Genomic DNA, 15,335 nt, shown 5'->3' on the forward strand with positions numbered 1-15,335 from the left:
CCATAGAATCTTAGGTCATTAAAGGTGCAAGGAATTACTGACACTGTTTAGCGCAACTCCTTATTTGAGAGACACAAAGAAACTGAGGTCCAGAGAGGAGATGTGACTTGCTCAACATTACACAGCGAGTGAGCGGCAGTGCAGGTAAGCTGTCTAATGCCCCAGTCTTTCCAGCATACCACACCAGTGAGCAATCCAAATACAATTGTCTTACAAAGCAAAAGAGGGGCAAGCAAAGGGAGAAGTATGGAATAAGTGAACTTCCTTGGTTGTCCTCGATTCCTGTAATTGTCTTCGTCATCTCCCTATCTACCCTGTCCCTTGCCAAAAACTCAACACTGAATCTCCTAAGGAAACTTGGGAGACTTTCTCTTTCTGGTGTGCCTGAGTTATATAACAGAGCTGAGCTGGCACCCTAGCTGATCCCTCCTACCTAATCACATCATTTACCTTCAAACCTGGACATCGGGGTGTCTTCTCAGTTCTGGAAACTTGTCAGAATCCAGGGTCTCAAAGAGTGGGTCTGAAGCAGGACAGCAGGGAACACCCCATTCTCCTGCCCCCAGCTCCCCTATGGAATCCTAGTTCAAGGCAGGGTCAGGTGTGAAGGGCATCTCAGGGGAAGGATATCCAATCCCACTAATGCTCGCCTCTAAGAAGCTTATCTGGGCATTGTACAAGTTCTGGGTCCCACTGCCTCCGCCAGAGCCTGAGAGGGTAGACCCTTCACCAGGGACACAGATGGGCTCACCATGGGCCCCTGCATCCAAGGGAGAAAATGGGGGAACTTCTCAGACTTGTTTCTAAGCTCTAAGAATGAGAGGTGGTATAGTTCCCATGCTTAGGGAGGAAAGATTTAGAAAGATTCTGAAGGCACACTGTCGGAATCAAGAGAAAGTGCCTGGGGCTTAAAAGATCAGAAAACTTCAGTTAGCACTGGGATCTGTTTGCTACTGTGTCACTCTAAATGTAATCTAAATGTGAATGTGGAGATAATGACACCTCTCTTACCTATTTGTGGGGTGGATGTGAGAATCAAAGTCAAAAATGAGGGGTTACCTGCTCAGTTTTGCTGTGAACCTAAAACTGCTCTAAGACATAAAGTCTATTTTTTAAAATGAGGGAGTGGGAAGGGTATAGCTCAGTGGCAGAGCACATGCTTAGCATGTACAAGGTCCTGGGTTCAATCCCCAGTACCTCCACCAAAATAACTAAATAAACCTAATTACCTCCTCCCCCTCAAAAAAAAATTCAAAAAGGCAAAAAAATAAAAATCAACAAAAGCTTTTTAAATACTAATAAAATAAAATAAAAAGAGGGAAAGTGAGGGAAGTTTAAAGAATTCCACACAAGAAAAATATTTTATTAGGCTTAAGGGAAATCCTTGAGGGAAAGGGCACTGACACATCTCCCCAGCACAGGCTGGGACATCCTGTCGACTGAAAAAAAAAAGTGCACAATCTGTAAGTTGAGAATTATGTTTTATTTAGGGCATTACTGAGGGCTTGAGCCTGGGGTAGCCTCTGAGATAGTTCTGAGGGACTGTTCCAAAAGAGGAAAGGGAAGAGCCAGGATATATAAGAGTTTTTGTCCAAAAGAAGTACAGGGGGAGCCAGAATATGAGTTTTTGCAACAACAAAAACAACAAAAACAAACCCAGGTAGTCAAACATCAAAAGATTACTGCTAGTTAAAACACAGACATCTCAAGTTAATGAGTTTAGCACTTTTCTACATATGGGAAGATGTCTGGGCTTAATGAGATTATTCCTTTGATATACACCTTAACTATCTAGGGCCAGTAGCCTGTTTATCTCCAACCAGAGTTCCCTGGGTACACGGCTGGGGCCGGGCAGCTACAGCAGCTGATGGCTTGATGGTCTCAACGTCCTTTATTTACTGATATGGCAGGTGACACTTAGTCCATAGTACCTCCTCTCGGTCATAAATTCAACCAACATTTGGGAGACATTTCATGACCAATTTTGTCTAATGGCACTAAGGAGGCTTGTTCTTGATCAGACGAAGATTCTGTTGATAAGCCAGTCAATGTGCTAATTTTTGGATCAGGCCTTGTTGATAATCTAAAATTCCCCAGATCCCCTGTCTTACTAGTCTATTATGATCCAGGAAATGTTTTCCCTTTTTGCTTCTTTCCAGACCTAGAGTTCAACGATTAAAATGATTCCATGTAGAGTTATATATATGATTGGCTGCCTCAAGATGTTTAGCCAAAATTAATTTTGATGGAGACCTAGTTACACATTGGGTAATGAAGAGACAACAATCTCAAAAAATAGACAGGATGTAAGTAATACAGCTGGTAATCTTAATGAAGCCATGGTTCAGCAGAGAGAGGCATGATGCATAAATAATTCGTAAGCAACAAGTTAAAACAATGATTGGGGGGTAGGATATAGCTCAAGCGGTAGAGCGCATGCTTAGCATACACAAGGTCCTGGGTTCAATCTCCAGTACCTCCTCTAAAAATAAATACGTAAATCTAACTACTTCCCCAAACAACAACAACAACAAAAAAAATTAAAAACAATGACCAGAATAACTAGTTGTAATCAGGTCACAATAAGCCCTCAGGGCCACAGGGGGGTCAGCTAGAGAAGCCAAATGCTGGAGGGATCAGGCAGAGAGAAAAAGATAAATGTTTCATCCTCACTTACAAAGGCATACTTTATCAACTTGCTATAGGTCATAGTTCGCTTAAGAGGAAAGGTTTTCTGGGAAACAAAGATTAAAAGCCAGATTATTTCAGAAAGAAAGTTATAAAATAAATCATATTTATCAGTTCATTCAGTCCCAAGTAATTAATTCCTATTGATCTGGATGATATCATCAGGTTTTCCATTAGAGTTTCGTATTTCTTAACTGGTTCTAAAAGTTATCAGAAACTTCTATTTGTCAAAATGTCCTTTATATGAATCTTCTTAAAGATCGTCATTTTATAAAAGCATCACAATCAAACAATGACTGTCTATAAAAGACTAAAGACTTAAACTGGCATGGTTAAGGATCTGATTAAAATGAAAGGGACAAGAAATTCGGATGTTTCTGTGACATACAACATTTTAAGATAATCACTAGGTGCCTTCCAAGATGGCCTGCACTCTATGGAGCGTGTAACTGTGTATCTACTTTTACTTTAAACTAAACACCCAACCAGGCACCTCATGGCCTTTCTCTTGCCTTCTGAGACATCTTGCACTCTGTCTGTGGAGTATGTATCTCTCTGAATAAATCTTTTACTCAAAAAAAAAAAAAAGATAATCACTAGAATTATGTATGGTAACATACCAGGACATGTCAGACTTTTAGGAATTCCACATAAATTCTGGAATATCTATATTAATGACATTTATAGATACAATATAACCTGAGAAGGTTTATTTCCAATCACTTGACAATACTTCTCAAGTAATTTAGCATACCCAGTAAGCCTAATTAGTTTAGTATTTCTCTCTTTGGCATTCAGAGGCCCTTTGAAGAATCCCAAAGTTAGCTAGAGGTCAAAGGAACTTAATTTAGAATCTGTCTAGGGGAAATTTGTCAAAGAGATCAAAAGATTTTTAAAACACTTGATCAAAGAGGACCATAGGTCACTAGTGAAACAATACTTATTTATTCAACCAAAGTGACAATAAAAGATTTTTAAGTCAAACACAGACCGTTTAGAAGGCAAAGAAACTCAGAACGCACAGTTATCAAAAGTAACTCAACATTCCAAGAAAGCTTTGTTCTCTGAACAGAGAGAGAATGGAACTCTAGTCCTGCATTATCCACACTCAGTAACAAAATTCATGTACTTAATTAAATTTAATCCAATCCCAGCCTTTTCGTACAAAGGGCTCCCTTTCCACAAACCTTCCAAACTTTCTATATTTATATTAGTTTATCTCTTATTTTTCTTTTCCATTTGAAATAACCAGCTTTAGGACAAAATCATTCATTCCCCTTAACAAAATACATTTCCAGTCCCCCATACCTTCTTTTGCTGAAAACACAAATCTTACCTTCCTTGCTTACTGAAATGTTTCCTTTATTATTTCAGGTAGGTTTATTTACATATTACAATTTTAACCCTTAAAACCGTTAATCTCTAGGGAAAGCCGACAAGCAGCAAGTAATTGTGACCTGTTTGTCATACCAGCATTTCCTGCTTGGCAAATTTAGTAATATTCCATACCTCTAGAAACATACATCTTCTCATAGCATAATTTCTTTTCTCAATGTAGTACAAAGCATATGTCTAATAAACCCCAAACACCTTTAGTTTTCCTCTCAAAGGAAGAATAAATAGGTAAACATAGACCTGTTTAGTAACTAATGTTCCAGTATTTTGTCTTATTTGAAATGACCTGGATATTCAATGAATTCCCATTATTTAACTGAATTTAGCAAAACTCTAAAGTTTCAAGTTACCAAAAACCTGGAGAAACTATTTTAGATAGATATACCCAAGGCAAAACTATTCCTAAAAAGTTCACCTGAAAATGCTTATCTCATTTACCTTTATTTTATAACTTGTGAAAATATCATGCCAAGTGCTTTTTTCTTGCTGACAACTGCAACAGAAATAACAGAAACTTACTGACTTCTAGCAAACCCAGATACAATGAAAGTAAAGACATGTCTGTATTGATCAAACCAACAAGCTAAAGCTAGTTTAATACCAGATATTAATTTAATATTGAGTATTTCCTAGATCATGTGGGCCTGAAATTCATTCTGGCCAGCTTCTTTTATATTTAGAAATATTTAATTTGCAAGTACTTATTGTTAAGTCAATTAAAGAGCCTTTATAAATTTAATTTTGATAATGTTTTCCAGAGGGAGAGACATTTCGCATGTATAATATACACACAGCCCTATAAACAGACAAAACTAGAGATTTCACAGCTTTAAGACTTAATTATGAATCAAGTATTACAGTATAAACACAGTAGTTTATAAATAACAGAGTAAGTTAAATTGGCTTGCTCAGATGACTAAGGCTTCGCCATTTGTAGAATAGATTTTTAAGACTTGTATTTGTCCTTGATAAACTCTTAAGAAAGCTATGAATTACATTTTGGGTGAGGGAGCCTTTCCAGTTTTGAGTTTAAAAAGGCCTTTTCTTCCTTTGGTTTCAGGTTCTATCTGATTGAGCTAATTAGGCTCAGGCTCAGGTCTTTGTGGGCTGTATTTGCATTTCTGATTTGTAGAAACGTGCAGGACAAAGACAGCTGCTTCTCAGTCCCCAAAGACCCGGTCTGCTGCCTAAATGGTATTAAAAGATTGATTTGCCCAAGTATATTTTAACTTGTTTTTTTTTTTTTATATCAATGAGAAGATTTCCAACTAAACTGAAAATCAAGAACCTATGTTCTGGAACTTTAGGGTTCAACTTATTATGGTTTCAAAAGTTTGCACAAGGCATTCAAAAACGTCCTCTTTCTGAGTGTACAGGTTAAACTCAGATTATTAGCTCTGCTTTTTTACTTTACATTGTACAGGTTCAGGTCACCCCAACTGGTTTCCTCTACTATGTTTAATGAATTGTCTCAGGAGCAGGGAAATATGCTCTGTCTTATAATACCAGTCAGGGGAAGCATTCCCCAGGGAGACATAATGTCTATCCCACAATATAATTAGGCAAAAGAGACGAAACCATCTTACATAAAGCCCATTTAAACATACCAGTTTTTATAAGCACTCATCTCAACTTTATCAACTTTCATACCTTTAACTTTAGTTTCCATTAGGATCCCATCGACGGGCCTTGGTCTTACAGGGAGTCCTAGAAGCTTTCCTTTCTTTTCATCCCTCCATCATTTTATCTATCGTTATTTAAAAGGCTCTGGGGTCCCCAAGTGAAGGGATTCAGGCCCTTTTGTCAATCTTTCAATTTGATTAATTGGCCTCACTGCTGTCCCAAGTAATTGTCGGTCAGGTATCTCAGCGTAATTTTCTTCCAGCCTTTTAAATATCTATTTATTTTTTAATAGATAAATACTATTTTTTAGGAGATTTGTTTGGTGCCCTTTAATGCTGGGGACCAATACGGGATCCCTTTGGCCCATCCAATCTTAAGTTGTGTTGTATCAAAACCTTTTGTTTTAATCCCATTAATGTCCATTTTATTTATCCCATTTCTTAATAACCATTTAAAGATTTCTTTATCCTTTTGGGACAAGTCCCTTTAAACTTCCACCTTGTTAGGAAGAAGTCTCTAGACTATCTTTTCAGTGTTTTCTTACTTCCCTGTTAGTAAACCTAATTAACATTAATTATCCTAATGTTTTTATTAGCATCTGTAAGACCCACTGAGGGGAAGCAGAGACCACAAATAACGCTTCTCAAATTTGTTTTTTGTTTGTTTTTAAACTAAGAGAGTTTTACATATATATTTTTTCCCACCATCTAATTTGTTTTTTTCATAGGTACCAATAAAACAGCTATTTCTAATGATAGCTCTCTAAAAATTTACCGGTTCAGAAGTTTTTCCAATTTAAAGGATCCAGTGTCTGACCACTGATGAGTAATATTTTAATAGCAACTCAGACCAGTAAGAAACAAGAGGTGTCCCCATAAAAAATGCAAAAGATGTAGCCTTCACTAGATCTAGAAAGTTTACTCCTAAAAACAGTCTAAGGGGGAGAAAAAAAAAAAAAAGAGCCTTCATTTACAGGTGGGTGCAATGAAGGTTAAGACGACAAAGGCCCCTTCTAGGCTGGAACGCTGTATGACAAATTTCCCTGAGAGCTGGCACAACCAGATCAAAAACAAAAACAAAAACAAACAGACAAATAAAAAACAACTGCTCAGAATCTCAGCCTATTTCACTTGCTGTCAAATATACCCATGTGTGTACCTTCTGGATGACAGAGACCAAACCCTCAAATCACACACATAAACACCTAAGAAGACCAGGCAGAACACTGTCACCTCAAAGACACAGGGAGAGAAATCCAACTTCTCCCTTAGAAGGGCTTCTGTTTCTTTAAGGTCAGAATTATGAAAAAATGTTTATCAAGCTGTCTTTCTCTAACTTAACTGCGTACACAATAAACGAGCCCCATACTGCCCATTTTCAAGGAGAAATTTCCTTTAATTCCCAGTAAGTAAGTACTTGTAATCAAGTTTGTACATACATAAATCTGGCTTGGGTGTTAGTTGGAGGCCTCCAACTAACTTTCTGACACCCCTCATTTAGGAAAGATGTTAGGCCAGCCTCTCACCCAGTCATCCAGGCCAGACAGCTCGGTGTCTCTCAACCGAACAACGTTCAGTGTCTTTCAACTGGGCTCCCCCAGTGTCTTTCAACTAGGGAGCCAGATACCTGTTACATACGGCCAAATACAACTCAGGATCATCAACCAGTAATCGGGAGCTTCGAAAACAGGGGAGACTCACCCAAATTCATCTGGACTCTCCAAAGGAGGAGGATGGGCACAAGAGGCCTCTGCTGGTACCAAGGCTCTGGTTTCTCATAGAGTTCAGGTGAAGGAGAAAAGTCTGCTCTGGGTCACTTCATGGTCGCCAAAACTGCCAAATGAAAAATTTAAAAAAGCACAACCTCATAGTTGAGAATTAAGTTGTATTGGGGGTATTACTGAGGATGTAAGCCTGGGATACAGGCTCTAAGATAGTTCTAAGGGGCTGCTGTTACAAAGAGGTAAGGTAGGAGCCAAAATATATAGGAGTTTTTACAAAAACAAAACAAAACAAAACAAAACACCGGGTAATCCAGCATCAAAAGATTACAGCTTGTTTAAAAAAAAAAAAAAGACATCTTAAGTTAATGAGTTTGGCACTTTTCTACGTATAGGAAGGTACAAGTATCTGGGTTTAATGAAATTATTCCTTTGATACGCACCTTAAGTACCTAGGGCCAGTAACCTGTTTATCTCCATCCTGAATTCCCATCAGGGTACAAAATTGGGAAGTGGGGAGCTGTAGTGGCTGATGGCATGATGGCCACAACATCCATTATTTGCTAATACGGTAGGTGACATTCTTTGTTCACAATCCCAAGATACCTGAGGAGCTGTGTATCCAGCTCATGGCTGGAGCTGACTGAAGTGGGAATGGAGTGAGGTGATGAGGGTCTCATGCGCCTACCCACTCACCTGGAAGCCATTTCAATCATTCAGCTAACTCTGCCTGACACTTACTGATTGGTCCCCTCTCCCCTCCCTATTTCCCCCAACGTACAGGGATAGCACACTGCTTGGATTACTTTCATCTGAAATAGCAGGTAATCCCTCACAGTGGCACTCCTGCTCCACTTCTCCCTGAGTGTCCAGTAGCAGTAAAACGATATGCATCACCCTCTGCTGAAACACACAGCAGTGCTCACTCCCTGAGGAAGAGGTGTCTTTATCTCTAGGTGTCCAGAGGTCACTCTGGATGTTGGAAGCCTGGGTAGAGGGGCTGACATCTGTCAGTTACCACACTGTTGCCTTTAAGGCTGCAGGCAGAACCAGATCTAATTACTTCCCTTCTCACACCAACTGTTTAATACAGCCTCAGTTTGGTCCAGAAAGATGGCAAAAGGAACCCAATTCTTGAGGTGGAATTGTCAGCAATCTTTTTTTTTTTCCCCTAGAATAATTCCTCTGTTTTTACAATGTTATTTGTGCAATACAGAAAATTCAGGAGAGAAGCAAAAACTCAGAAAAGGATTCCTTTCTCTCACACAGTCATAATTGTTCCTCCTAGTGTCTAATCTAACTCTCACCTGTGGGGGGTGAACCTGGTTCCCTCTGTCTTATTCTCACGGGGCTGTGGCACATTCTGAAATTCAGGAAGCTGTAGAAAAGTCTGCTGCTCAACCAAGAATAGAAGCACTGTCTGTATTAGCGGCGTGAGCCCGGGGAAGTATTTAACTTCTCATCCTGTAAAATGAGGGTGATAATATCACTACCGGCTTGGTAGGCTTGTTGTGAGAATTAAGTAAATTAATACGTAAAACACGCTAACAGTGCCTGGTACTGCTGCTGCTGCTGTTGTTCTGCTTTTGGAGATCACGGCCAGACCGTGTTGGGGGGCAGCAGGTCCTCACGCATTCCACCGCGACAATGCTCTACTGTGTGTTTATTAGTATGATCACCTGATTAATGTCTGCATTAATCTCTTACTAGCAGGTGAGTTCCAAGAGGACAGGGATCTTCTCCGTCTTATTCACAGCTGAATCCTCAGAACCCAGAACAGTGTCTGGCACTGAATAAATATATTTGTTGACGGACTGAAAAAGTACATCCCAGTGAGGAGATGCTCAGAGACGGGGCCCTGAGCTACACACGTTTCAGGTGGGGAGATACCCACTCACAGAGGCTCAAGGCCTTCAGAAATCAAACTGCCAGAGGAAGATAAGCACTACCAAGGAGGGAAAGCTAGTCTTTTTCTACAAAGGTGCCTCATTTTATCCTCTGCCTGGAACAGGTTGGCAGGACGAGTGAGGTAGATCTGGCTCCGACCCTCACAACAGTATCACGGGCTGTGGAAGACAGGGCTTTGGGGCTGGGCAGGACAGCAGGGGAGCCTTTCCTGTCCCTCCCTCTGCAGCTCAAGGTCTTTCCCACAGTTCTATCAGAACAGGAAGGAGAAGGTTTGTGGTTGAGGCTGGCTTATTTCAGGAGTTGCTATCAACCCTATAATTGCACAGTATAAAGCAGACAAGATTTGGAAGGAGTTGCAAAATCAAGTGCCTTCAAGGCCTGGGTGGATAAAATTAAGTTAAATCAGCTCTACTCAAAGTCAGTGGAGAGTAATAAGAGCTCTGTCTGGAGAAAGAATGAATGACCGATCAATGGGCACTCCGATGTAAAATGATTAAAAATAATAAAGGGCAAACAAAACAGGTCTGGGGGCTGAATTTGACCTTCAGGTACTAGTAAAGTAACAAGCCTGACCAGGAGCAAGCCTCCCGAAGTCTCTCATCCTCAGGTTCCTCATTTATAAAACCAGGAAAGACGAAATTCCTTATGGGATTGCTGTAAGGGGTAGAGTGAGAACTTGCAGGGAAACATTCGGATCTGTTGGATACTGAACTGTGTCGAAGTCCAAGACCTTTTGTTAATATTGTTTTGATTGTTTATATTATATTGTTTACAGGATTTTTTAAGTGGCAATGCAGTTGTCACCGGTGGAAACAAGCAAAATGAGCCCCAAAACATCCCATGACACTTCATCTCTCCAAGCCAGGGACTGCGGGGGGTGGGGGGGGAGGTGTGACACTTCAGGTTAGTCGCAGTTCAGAGACAGAGTTTTGGCATCACAGTCAGGTACCTATCCCAAGGGGCCTGTGGTCCAGAGAAGAGGTCGGACAGGCACTTCAAAGGGCTTCAGTGAGGCCACATAGGAATCTGAATAACACTGGCACAACCACCAGCTCCTCTCTGAGTAAGCAAGAAACAGCCACTGAGTAAAACTCACCCTTTCAAATGTGATGTTGCAAAGGAATGTCAATTGAAGCAACAGTGAAGTGGGTTTTTTTTTATTTGTTTTTTTGCGGGGGGTTGCTTATCAGTTGATAAAAACTAAAAAACTAACAAAACTAAAAATTTAACTTGTGCTTCTGTAAACCTGGTACAGCAGCACAAGTGATCCTGTTAAACTGTAAATCAGATGTCTCTCCTATACTCCAAACTTTCCAGTGGATTCCCACCTCAGTCAGAGGAAAAGCCTCTATGATGGTCTGCCAGCACTGCTTGTAAGAGCAAAACTGAACTCTAGATAAGTGTGGATGGAAAGCTGGTTACATAAAAGATGTCACATCTTTGCAACAATTATATAGCAGTTAAAAGGAATGAATACACACACACTATGTAGCAACAATTTTGCAAAGGCCAGGAAGAATGAACAAAACCAATCAAACAAACAAAAAAAACCCCTGGTACTTCATCTCTCGAGCCAGTGGCTGGAACCATACTTGAGGGAGGGAGATATAGATAGTTATTTCTAGGAAGGGGAAACACTAATTTTTCACTTCATGTATTTTGAAACTGTTTGAATTTCTCCCACAGAAATGAATTACTTTTATAATTTTTTAAAAACTAGTTTTGTTTTATCTGCCTTTTCATTAAAAGATACTACCAAAGTTTTAAGAGGGTAAGGGGTGAGCCTGGCAAGACAGATACAAGACCAGATCATAAGGGACCTTTAAAAATTTAGAGTTTGTAACACTTCAAAGCAGAGGGTGTTCTCAATAAAAATGTTCAGTTCTACCTTCTTAGACAAATGTAGTACTTATCAAATTTTCTCTGCTTTCCTCTTTGACTTTTTAACCTTCCTTCCTCTTCCTTCCACAAATGCATATCAAGTGTCACATGCCAGACCCTGAGGATCCAGTGCTGGATAAGGCTATTTACAGAGCAGAGATGAAGTTAGTTGGAACTGGAACTGTACAAAATTATTTCTTTGTTCAATGAGTCTTTCCATTATTTTAGAAGAGAGAAGCTTTGTGGGTTTCTCAAATGTGGAAAAGACTGAAGGAAGATTGAGAGCAATTAAAAAAGAGAAGTCACAGTTTCTTCATCAAATACACTGCAAAGCAAAAAAAAGACATGGAGGAAGAAACGTATAGATTAAGAAAGAATCAGATATATCAAGAGACTGCAATGACTGGGTCTTACTTGGATCCTGACTCAAACCAAGTGTAAAAAAGTAAAATTCTATGATATTTATGAGACAACTGGATATCTGAAAGCTGACTGGGTATCTGATGATATTAGGGATTATTATTTATTATTTTAAATGTGACGATAATATTGTAATTGTTGTGGATTTTTTAAGTCCCTCTCCATCAAGAGAATGAGAAGACAAGCCATGGACTGGGGGGAAATATTTGCAAAAGACTTATCTGATATAGGACTGTTGTCTAAAATATATAAACACCTAAAACTCAACAATAAGAAAATGAACCACTCAATTAAAAGAATGGGCAAAAGACCTAAAGAGACACCTCAACCAAAGAAGATATACAGATGGTAAGTTGGCAGAAAAGATGTTCAACACAGTCACTAGGGAAATGCAAATTAAAACAACAGTGAGATACAACCATATACCCATTATAATAGCCAAAATCCAGAACACTGACATCAGATGCTGATGAGGCTGCGGAGCATCAGGGACTCTCATTCATTGCTCCTGGGAATACGTAACAGTACACCCACTTTGAAAGACAGTTTGGCAGTTTCTTACAAAACTAAAGCTAATTCTTACTATACAAGCCAGCAGTCTCTCTCTCTCCATGGTATTTATTCAATTTAATTGAAAACTTATGCCCACACAAAAACCTACACAAGAATGTTTATAGCAGCCTTATTGATAAATGCCAAAACGTAGAAGCAATCAAGGTGTTCTTCAGTAAACTGTGGTACATCCAGACAGAGGAATATCACATAGCACTAAAAAGAAATGAGCTAGTAAGCCATGAACAGATATGAAGGAAACTTAAATGCATATTACTAAGTAAAAGAAGCCAATCTGAAAAGACTGCTTACTGCATGATTCTAACTATATGACATTCTGAAGAACGTAAAACTATGGAGACAGTAAAAGGATCAGTGGTTCTTGGGAGTCACAGGAGAGGGAGGGATAAAAAGGCAGAGCACAGAGTATTTTTAGAGCAGTGAAACTATTCTGCATTGTATTACAATGGTAGATCCATGTCACTAAATGAATGATCACCAAATGTACACCACCAAAAGTGAACACTAAGATAAAATATGGTCTTTGAATGATAATAGCGTGTCAGTGAAGGTTCATAGGTGACAACAAATGTATCACTCTGTTGCTGGGATGTTGATAGTGAGGGAGACTCTGTGCCTGTGGACAGAGTATATTGGAACGCACTGTATTTTTCACTCCATTTTGCTGTGAATGTAAAAAAGTGCTCTAAAAATCAAGTTTACTAATTTTAAAAAGTCCTTCTCTAGAGATACTTACTGAAATATTTATGGACAAGATGTTATTCTATCTGTAATCTGCATCAAAATGTATATTGGGGAGAAGTGGGTAGGGTACAAATGAAAATGACTGAGAACTGAGTTGATAGTAGAAACTCAGTGAAGGGTACTTGGGGATTTATTATGCTATTTCCTCTATCTTTGTCTGAAATTTTTCAATAATAAAATTTTTAAAGAAAACAGAAGGGTCACATCTACAATTTCTTTAGACTTCCACTTTGGTGAAGAGTGAAATGGGGTGGGATGATGAGGGAAAGTGGGTAGCCTGGAGCTTGGAAGTATGATTTGGAAAGGGACAAGGTCCAGCCCAGAGGAGGCAGGAAGATACAGGGCAAGGCACAGCATAGGAGAGGGAAAGGAAGAACAGAAACGGTACATGGGCTCATTGCTTTCCCCTACCCTCTCTCCCGCTTCATCTCTGTAGATGAAAAATCATCTCAGCAGCTTAACAATGAAGGTTCCAGACACTAACCCAAAAAATTCCAATTCAGTCAGTATGGCCTGGGAACTTACATTTTGAACACATGCTGCAGGAGAACTGATTGGGTGTATGAACCTCTCTTGAGCCCCAGTACCTGGCTTCTGTGAGCAGCGTGCTATTTCTGTCACTAACCTTTACTCTGCCAGACTGGAGATGAAATCTCTCTGCCTTCCAAAGCCTCTGTGACAGTGATCCAGTGTTTCAAAGCAGCAAAAAATAGAGAGGATGATAGCTTATGCAAACGAAGTTGTGTATTGATTTCCTTTAATGTATGTGTGGAAACATGCAAATGCTAAGGGTCAATTGAGTGGGAAAAAGAAATTCATTAGCCAGCTTTGGCTTGAAGGAAATCTCCCTTAAGACCTTCTAGCTCTTTATGCTAATATTCCAATTTTATATTTACTGAACAACCTTTTGGTTTTGAATGGGGTTCTAATAAGAATTAAAAAAAAAAAAAGCACTTACCAGTTTCCCTAAGTGACGTGGTCTTCTTGGTGCTTCTACCTTTTATTTTAATAAATTGCCCTTTCGCTTCCCTGGTCTCCTGAAAGCCTGTATTTAGAAGAACTAGGTCAACTGAGCTCTGGTCACCCTTCTGCAAACTAATAAACTTAATCTTTAGGACTGGGAAAGGTAACAAATCAATTCATGGAACTGAGCTGGAACTACCACGAGAACAATGACCATAGGGCTGTCATCACATTAGGGGTAGCTCGACAACTCCTCTGCCCACATATTCTAGGGAAAGAATTAGAAATTATATCTAAGTAATTAGGATGCTGCCTCACTTACCTAGATCCCTGTCTGCTCAAGCATAGCAAGGTCTTGAGATGGTGAGACCCGCCAAGTTGAGGAGACACGCTCTGAAGCAACCAGGGCAGTCTGCCGGCCCCTGCATCCTGATGCTGTCAGGGACTTTCCCAGGGACTGACGCACCTTCTTCTGCCACCTCTGCTACAAGGAGGAGACAAGAAAGAACTACAAGCAACTGGAGCCCACACTCTCCCACAGAACAAGCTGTGAAAAGTCAGACAGATTCAGTTGCTGGTTTCAAAGCATCCTCCCGGCTTGACCCACCCCCTACCTCAGCCCATCCCACCAACCAAAAGAAGAGGCAAAGTCCTAAGGCCTTCTAGAGGCCCTTGTACCCTATGTGGTACAACATTGTTCGTGGAACCCTTACTACCCAGAGGCCTGCTGGCAGCCATTCAGGCTCCCCTCTCACTGGCATTTCCTGGCTCCTTACGTGGTTACAAAGAAAGGTAAAGAGAAAGTTACTTATTGTCTCCTCAAGGACCTTGCTGAGGCATAGGCTGATGTGGGGACACCAGGTGGTCAAAGGTGAGGTAAGCTGGGCTAACGGTGCCTCACCGCAAAGCCTGAGTGCAAATCCCTCACCAGCGCACCTTTCAGGGCAGGGGAACTGACTGAACCCTCCCTCTGCTTCCCTCAAAGGGGTGGGGGGATAAAGTGAGCACCCAGACTGAGCATCCAAGAGGAAAAGTCTTGACGTGGAAAATGGCTCAGGTCAGCTCCAAAAAATATACAGCGCGCTTAGTATGAGCACGCCTCAGGCGGGAATTCTAGTGTTAAAAGAGCAGGAAGAAGATTCTGTCAACTGGTTCAGAGGATATGAGTAAGGGGTCTGACGAGAGACGGGGAAGAGGAGCAAGTATCGGTGAGGGTCTGGCTAGTGCACCAACAGGCCGAGGTGAGCGAGGAGGCAGAGTTGTGGAGAGGTCACTGGGTTACCCGGCCAGGTGAGGCCCACGGGTCAAAGAAAGGGAGGTGGGCTGAGGGCCAGAAGTAAATGGAGGAAGAGCGCGAGAATGGGGAGGAGGGGAGGGAAGAGGCGGGGACAGCCCCGGCCCAGCGAAGCTGGGGAGTCGA

The 15,335-nt window shown here is 40.6% G+C and overlaps 1 protein-coding gene across 1 annotated transcript in view; it reads right to left on the reverse strand.

Moving 5' to 3' along the window:
• The window catches only part of SLC24A1 (solute carrier family 24 member 1), a 42,859-nt gene extending 28,860 nt beyond the window's left edge, over nucleotides 1-13,999 (reverse strand). The window contains exons 1-3 of the mRNA XM_072962211.1: nucleotides 13,911-13,999; nucleotides 8,734-8,890; nucleotides 7,407-7,538 (exon numbers count right to left, since the gene is read on the reverse strand). The gene's annotated coding sequence lies outside the window, so the exon portion shown is untranslated. The remainder of the gene's footprint in view (nucleotides 1-7,406; nucleotides 7,539-8,733; nucleotides 8,891-13,910) is intronic.
• Between the last annotated feature and the right edge of the window lie 1,336 nt (nucleotides 14,000-15,335).

The sequence above is a fragment of the Vicugna pacos genome, chromosome 6 (assembly GCF_048564905.1).
Source record: "Vicugna pacos chromosome 6, VicPac4, whole genome shotgun sequence".
Classification (NCBI taxonomy): domain Eukaryota; kingdom Metazoa; phylum Chordata; class Mammalia; order Artiodactyla; family Camelidae; genus Vicugna; species Vicugna pacos.